At 44.2% G+C, this 7,772-nt stretch overlaps 1 long non-coding RNA gene across 1 annotated transcript; it reads right to left on the bottom strand.

Annotated features, from left to right (window-relative positions):
- Positions 1-3,666: 3,666 nt before the first annotated feature.
- LOC135373583 (uncharacterized) lies at positions 3,667-4,717 on the bottom strand. The gene is made up of 3 exons (XR_010416506.1): positions 4,406-4,717; positions 4,200-4,332; positions 3,667-4,132 (listed from the first exon to the last, which is right to left on the bottom strand). It is a non-coding gene; the product is annotated as an uncharacterized LOC135373583 (long non-coding RNA).
- Positions 4,718-7,772: the final 3,055 nt, after the last annotated feature.

The raw sequence follows: 7,772 nt of genomic DNA, 5'->3' as shown, positions 1-7,772 counted from the left end.
GGCACCTATATCAGCCATGACCACATCAGGAAGGCCCAGAAAGAAGCGGTTCAAAAGGAGAAGTGTTCTGTAAAGCCAGGACACGTTGTATTTCATTTCGACTTTTCAGAAAATCGGACAGTTATCCTGCCCAAGGAAGTTCAGAGCTACCACTGGCACAAAACTCAAGTTTCGATATTCACATGTGTGGCTACTACGTCAACTTCAACTCGCTGTTATGCTGTCGTGTCCAACGACACCCGGCACGACAGCGCAGCAGCATTGCTTTCTCTTCCCAAGATCGAAGAACATATGGAGGACAATGAACCCCTGTATGGAAGCGCTGTATACATCCCTGATGGGGCCAGTGCGCATTTCAAAAACAGGTTTCAGCACTATGAGCTCGGACTCAACACAACTGTAAAGAAGTGGCTTTGCTCAGCTCCAGGTCATGGAAAAAACGCGTGTGACGGAGTCGGAGGTGTTGTCAAACATGCTGCAACAATTTTCAACTTGCGCTCTCCAGTAACGGAAGCAATACGAAATGCGTGTGAGTTCACTACCGCCGTGTCAAGACATGTCAAAAATGTGACTTTATTGCAACTTCCTTCGGAAGATGTGAAAACCTTCAGTCAACAAAAAGATGAGTGGAAGAATGTACGTCCAGTGCTCGGCCTTCGTTCTCATTACGTGTGGGAAAAGGAAAGTGAGGCTCCCAACAGTGCAAAGTTGAAGAAGACTCAAGCAGATATCCCACCTTTGTAAACTAGCGTTCTCATCCTGTGTTTCCATTGTTCCAAATTAAAAGTGCATTGCTCTGAGCCATAACCATGTTTTTAACTTGATCTCTCTGAATTGCGTCCGCCCTTGACGACCGTAACGCCGACCAGCTACGGGAGAGTACCGCCTAGGGGCAGCGCGCAGCACGCGTGCACACTGTCAATTTAAAAAATCGTAGCGTCACCGAAAATCAAATATCAAATCAAATCTGTGTGTTAGGAAAGGGTTTCTGCGCAACATATCGAAAATCGCGACAACTTTTTGGTGGCCATTTTTTGCTAGCACCGGCCGAAATACAGTTAAATCGAGATACCGCCTGTGGGATTGTTACAATCTGCTTCTAGCAGATTAACTCTAGAACAATGAAAATGGTATCAACAGATAGGGCATGCAATGACGAAATGAATGGTGTAGGTTTCATTACTCTCCGATAAACGGCGTCTGTACAAAAAGGCTCCAAAAACGCCGTTTTTCGCGTTTTCATGCGACTTTTCCATTTTTTTACAAAAAAAGTTTCAGTTACAAATGGGTAGGATGAAGATAGCTTGTTGTCCATGCAGCAGTGAGCAGGTGAAAAATATTGTGGCTCTTAGAGCCGCATACTTCTCAATTGAGAAGCCCTCAAATTAGCTCGAAATGACTGGGTCACATTTCGACCAGTTTCTATCTCCCCCTCTCCCTCGAAAATGCCTGAAGATTGGGGCTTAAATATAGGCGCATTTTTCATCATTTCCCGTCCCCTGAAGAATATATTTTTTCAAAAAAAAATTGCAGATGGTCAGGTTCCTCGCTTGGTAGAAATTCGATGGAACTGTGTAGGAACGATCATCCCAACTTTCAGGAGCACTGAAACTATCTATTTACACACTATATTGTTGCGTTTGCTTACATTTTAAGCGTGAAAAAGAAAAATATGAGAAAGAGCAATAATTAAAAGTTTAATACAATGGCACACACACACATAAATGGTATGACGATGTGATGGGTCATTCACCGCTGTTATGGCGGTACACTGCCCCACTGCTCTTCTGGAAGGGATGAGAAAAGGGACGATGATGGAAAGGTGCCCTATTAGAGTTCTTACATTAGTCCAGTGCTAGAGAGGAACTCGATAACAACAATGATCCTTGTACATAACTGTTCCATCTCTATTTTCTTCTTTTCTCTGCGGCTCTCTGCTCCGTGTAGTCTTTCGCAGATGATATCCGGAGAGGCTGCTGCTATATGCTTAGCGTAATAATTAAGATGAAGCCATTCTCCACATTTCTTCTTGTATGCACTATTATTTCTGAGTTATCATATTACTTACAGTGTAGTTTACCAAAATGTACGTGCAGACCGGGTCGCTGTGACCATTATTTCTTGAGGTTCATTAGCCACAAGAACTCCTCAAATGTGTATGTGCTTCCTAATATGGACAGGAACAGCTCTACGGCAAGCAAGGGTAAAAAGAATGTCTGAAAACCTGATTTCATTCATAATTCTTCATTATTTTGGGGGGAGCGCAGCTTTATTCTGTTTAGTGGTCAAGGGTCCTCTGGCCACAGAATAGCTGACTGCGGGCCACATGCGGTCCGCGTGAGTGAGACCTCTGATTACTCTGATCTAGGCATTGCTTCATCTTCATCCAGAAATAAATAATGTACTCGGGAACGCGTAGCACTTTTTTAGCGTTATCTGCAACTCTACTAAAGAACAACTTTATTTTGACGATGGTTTGGGTGTCTAATCGCCACAGGCGATACTCTACCCTGTTCGATTCTCTACTATCCTGTATTCTATCAAATGTCGGTCTACATACCATGCATCTATGCAACTGTGTATTGAGTTATTGGAAATCTAGAATAAAGATTGGAGACCAAGTTGAAAGGTAAGCTGCAATTGAATGAAGGGGTCGCATTATCAAACCGTGTTTTCTTTGTTTTCTTCAGGATTATCTAAACTCGCTGATTGCTTAGAAATTAGTTTTGCAGCACCTTACATTTTCCACGCATAACTATACTACTGAATACAACAAGCCCTGCAGTATGCATCCGATGCACACTACTATCGTAGTTGTAAGGGACGAATATCCGTCTCGGTAGAAATACTTTCAGCTGCTGGATCACGTCACGGGCGGGCGGCAAACGTCTCATGTCATTCAGAGATAGCGATTTCAAAATGGGCCTCCCAAAAAAGCTCATTTTCTCGTTATTTTGGTTTCATCATTAATTTTCCTTTCCACACATTCCTTCAATTCAATTTTCCTTTCCACATTTCAACCAATCAGATTTTCCGTACCTCGGGAAGACAAATTTGGCCTGGGGCTTCTTCCACTTTGTCTTTTTAATAAATTTGCTGGTAGTGAGTGCTTATTCCTGCTTTGCCTTCACTGTTTGTGTTCTACTATTCACTATGTTCCCTTTTTCCTACGATACGTTCAATGCACGTACAAACCGAAAGAGCTGCCCTTCATCGCATTGCAATAAAAAATAATGGTAATGGTGCCGTGATGTTACACGTAAGGTGTGTCTGCGCAATATGGCTACATGTTGCATGTGCCGCAGGGTAGGATAATTTGGGCCACCTGGGGTTCTTTTGACGCGCTCCGACACACGGTAGTTGATCCTGACTGCAGTTTTTCTTCCTTCTTTGAAAAGAACTATTTAATAAGTTGTGTGACGAAGAACGGCTGCCAGACTCATCACAAACTTGACTCTTCCGTGTGAGGCCAACGTTGTTCAAGTACCGTTGTTCAAGTTCAAAACCTAAATCTGTCTTGGAGAACTTGTCACCAGCCGAGTAGACCAAATCTGGGATCGACGTATCGTACTACTTTCCATATTGAATATAACAAGACTCGTCCTTTGTGCACTGGAGTACACTCTAAATCAGGTAACGCATATGTAACGGTAGTACCGCTTGGCCAAGAGGTACATTTTTTAAAAAATGTACCTCTTAAAATTAAGAGGTACATGCGCCCTCACATGCGGTACATGTAACGGATAGCGCGCAGCGATTTAGGCCTACCCGTCGGGGTGGTTCCCCTCCTCCACGATATATTAACAGCCCCAGGAAGCTACGCTGCACGATAAATATAACAAACAAATACCTTTATTCGAAAATTATATCCATTTCAGGATTGATGCTTGTCCATCGCGAGCGTGCATTGTCATGATGCACAAACGCCGAACACACGGGGCACAACGTATATGGATGAACGATGACCACTGCGTCTCTCCTTCACCACTGTAGCTGCTCTGTGGTCACGCTTCTTTATCTCTTCCACACCTTTGGATAGCTGTTCTTCCCCAACTTCCGTTTCTTCCGCAGAACGTAACACCAACCACAGTAGACGATTGACTCACCCATTTACGACATCGCTTGACGTAACCTAGGAGAAAATACAATGTAAAAAAAAATCCAACAACCGAAATAGCTTGCCTGAAAAACATGCCTACTTGCTTGTGTAATCCAGGTGTAAAATGCACTCTCGGCTCCTCTAATTCACGCATCAACGTTCGTGCATGAAGCACAAAGTTCGTTGTCTCCGTCCCTCAGTCGTTGTGTCCAGCCTGCCGGTGATCAGGACCACTGGGAATCAGAGCGAAGATGAACGAAAATGCGTCGTGAAGACGAATAATTACTTCAGAGATATAATACGCACCTTAAATGACTTCAATCTTGAACGCGTCGAACGAATTTCTTCGAAGACCGAGCAGACTCGTCCTCGCTCCCTGACGTTTCAAAACAAACTGATTTGCAGCGGTTGCAAGAAACGAATTCTTCCCAAACATGCGATCCCTCACGGTCATGGGTTCTAGTTATTGCACTTCTTTGACAGAATGATAGTGCTCATTCATTACGGCACTGCTGCATAAGGGAATTTATAGACTGGTATTCGGAATCACACGAAATATTTTTGCAGCGCATGGATATCGTGAGAAGGCGTTCGTACTCATGCGCCGGAAACACGCGGTACACATGAGGTACAGCTGCTATAGATCGCGCTTAAAAGGTACCTAGCCGGTACGGATGAGTCTCGGAGCCCTTGTACCGTTTGAATTTCGCAGTGGTCGCGGACTGTACCTGCTGGTTGAGGACTGCACCATCATGTGTACCGCCTGGCCCAGGTGCGGGTCCTCTTTCATGCGGTACATATCGGGTGTCGGATTTAGAGTGTATACTGGGCCACAGTTTATGTGGCGGCGTCCGCTCGTTCGTGGTAGCCAAGGTCGCGCTGAAGACTGGGAGGTGGTGGCTTCGCATCCTACCACCGGCTGTGCTGTATGAGGTTTTTCCTGGGTTTTCCGAATACTTTCCAGACGAATGTCGGCACAGTTCCCCTTGAAGTCGGCCCAGGACGCATACTAACCCCCACTGCTTCCTGCTGTCCTCTCTCCATCTGTCCACAGCCGCTCATTGCCACTGTTGCTTCGCTGTGCTAACACAGGACAAACAAAAACGTTTACGTGGCCAATTCCCCCTACCATTATTACCATTTTGTTTGTTGTTATTACTGTACCGTTTGCCAGCGATATTTTCAATGTGCAAAAACATGTGCAGATTCTTTGCGTGAACGCATTTAGCCTGAGTTTCGCGCAGGGAGCAGCGTCTTTGGCTCAGCCTGCTTTTCATTTTTGTTGAAATTCCAGCGTGAATCGTAACTACCCCTTAGTTGCAGTGTCATTCATACGTGTTGCTCCATTAGCCCAATGAAAAAGAAAGAGTGGAGGTTACTTTGAAGTACGGGATGTGCACGCACAGAACATGGTTTGCACATAACGGCAGAAGGTGGAAAGAATTGTGGTATTTTGGGCTCCTCGGTTTAAGCTAACCATTATTCTAATGTTGGCTCAGCCGTTTTGCAAACATATAGCCTGATCATTAGGACATAGGTACACGCATAACGAGTATTGGCTTCAGGAAGGGATATGCCTTTCCAGTTTGTACTTTCCACATTCATTTCACAATACTTTGCGAACTTATTCGCATGAAAAAATAATAATAATAAATGACCCTCGAAAGAGAGGAAATGCTCAGTCAACAGTGAGTGAATGTAGAGAAACCAAAATAAGTGTTCACTAAGTGAAGTATGGCGGGCTAATATACCTAGGTTATCATAATGGAAGCAGTGGGTGGTTTTGGTGGTAGACGAAACGAAAATTGAACGCACATACATATTTGCTCGATTCTTTTTTTTTTCTGCTTCCTAGTTTGTTCGCATCGATGATCACACGAGGACAGATCAGTTATAAGTAAAAAAAAAGTGCTGGAATTCCAATTATTATATTGTGCTTCCCGAAAAGTTAAGTCAGTACTTTTAGTTACTTTTTATCATCAGGGTGATTGCCTTTTGATTCGTGACTCATTCCTCACAAGTGGCATGGCCGAGCGGGTTAAGGCATCCAATTCATTGGTGATAGTCAAGATCGTGCTGAAGACTGGTAGGTGGTAGGTTCAAATCCTACAACCGGCTGCGCTATCTGAGGTTTTCCCTGGGTTTTCCGAAGACTTTCCAGACGAATGTCGGCACAGTTCCCCCTGAAGTGGGCCCAGGACGCATACTAACCTCCCTGTCCCCCACTCCTTCCTGCTGTCCTCTCTCCGTCTGTCCACGTCTGTTCGCCGTTCATAGCCACAGTTGCTTCGCGGCGCTAACACGCAATCATGATTCATAAAACTAATATAAACTGTTTTTTCGTTAACATCTTTCTCCATGTTTAATGAATTCCATGCATATACAGGATGCGCACTACGAAAAATATAACGCTAAGACCACTTGAGGGTGTGGTTTGTAACGGCGTAATGAACGACACAGAATGAGACTCTACGCATGATCACTTGTCTGTGTGTATCGTTCGTGTCTGCGTTCGTTTATTACGTCCATATAAAAAAAAACTGTGTTTGCTCCAAGAGCAAAATAGATAGACACCGACTTGTTAGCACAAATCGGACGATAAAATATAAAGTATCGACTGATCATGGGTTTTCTAGTCTTTGTCGTAGTACTCTGAAAAACAATCTCAAAGTTATTAGGTAATTCAGTTACAAATACAAGTACCTACAAAAAATGCGTGTAATAGTTCACTAAGCGTACGCACAGTATATCAATACAAATATTCATTTAGTTAGTTTTTTTTAACAACCCTGCATGGGAAGCTTTTTGCGATGAGCTCAGGAGACCGTATCCCTTCAAATAGCTGCATTAAAATCAAGCAATTGGATTCGATAGAGGTTATCTCTGGCGAAGATAAAAAATACTTCTGTCAGCAGGGCTTTATCAGACCATAATATCGGAAAGGGTGTGTACGACGACCTGGACGAATGTGCAGAGAGGAGAGGAGAGGAGAGGAGAGGGAAGGGGGGGGGGGGAGTTCATCCTCGATATGCCAGGTCGTGGCTAAACTAATCTGGCTTGTCCATGAATCTTGCTCATTAACCTTTTCTTTTATGCACAAATCATGCGACGTTCAGGACAGTCGTATTCAGGACAGGATAGTCGGCATAGAAGTTGGAAATCTTCGTGGGTTGTAATGCCCTTATACTGCAGTCACTCGGCAGTGCTTTCGGGCTCCTTGCAGCACACGCATTCGATCTCCTTTGGCATTATGACACAGGAGCCGCAACGGCACCTTAAATAACGAGTGCGCATTAAATATGAGGACACGAAATTTACGGAGAACGTTTACATGTTCGATCATAGTGTGCGCTTGAAAGCTGCATGACCAGAATTCAGGAACACCTCCTGTGGTGCCCGTTTTGCCTGATGGCAGAACGGCATGTAAGAAAGCCAACTTAAAAGATAAGCACGACGTGAGGAGGAAAGAAGATGGAAAGAGGCGGCAGGCAACAAGAAAGGGAATTTATACATCAGATATCGCTAGATATCGAACACAGGGCAGTCTACAGCAGACAAACAATGCCTGGAGAGACTGCACGAGCGGAGACGCCGAACCAAGAAGGAAAATATGATGAATCAGCTCTGAAAACTTTTCCCAAGCAGCTCCGGTGCTGTACTGCTGTTCAGAAAT

The sequence above is a fragment of the Ornithodoros turicata genome, unplaced genomic scaffold (assembly GCF_037126465.1).
Source record: "Ornithodoros turicata isolate Travis unplaced genomic scaffold, ASM3712646v1 Chromosome26, whole genome shotgun sequence".
Classification (NCBI taxonomy): domain Eukaryota; kingdom Metazoa; phylum Arthropoda; class Arachnida; order Ixodida; family Argasidae; genus Ornithodoros; species Ornithodoros turicata.
The sequence above is the reverse complement of the archived record's forward strand: the minus strand, read 5'-3'. Positions and strand labels throughout refer to the sequence as shown.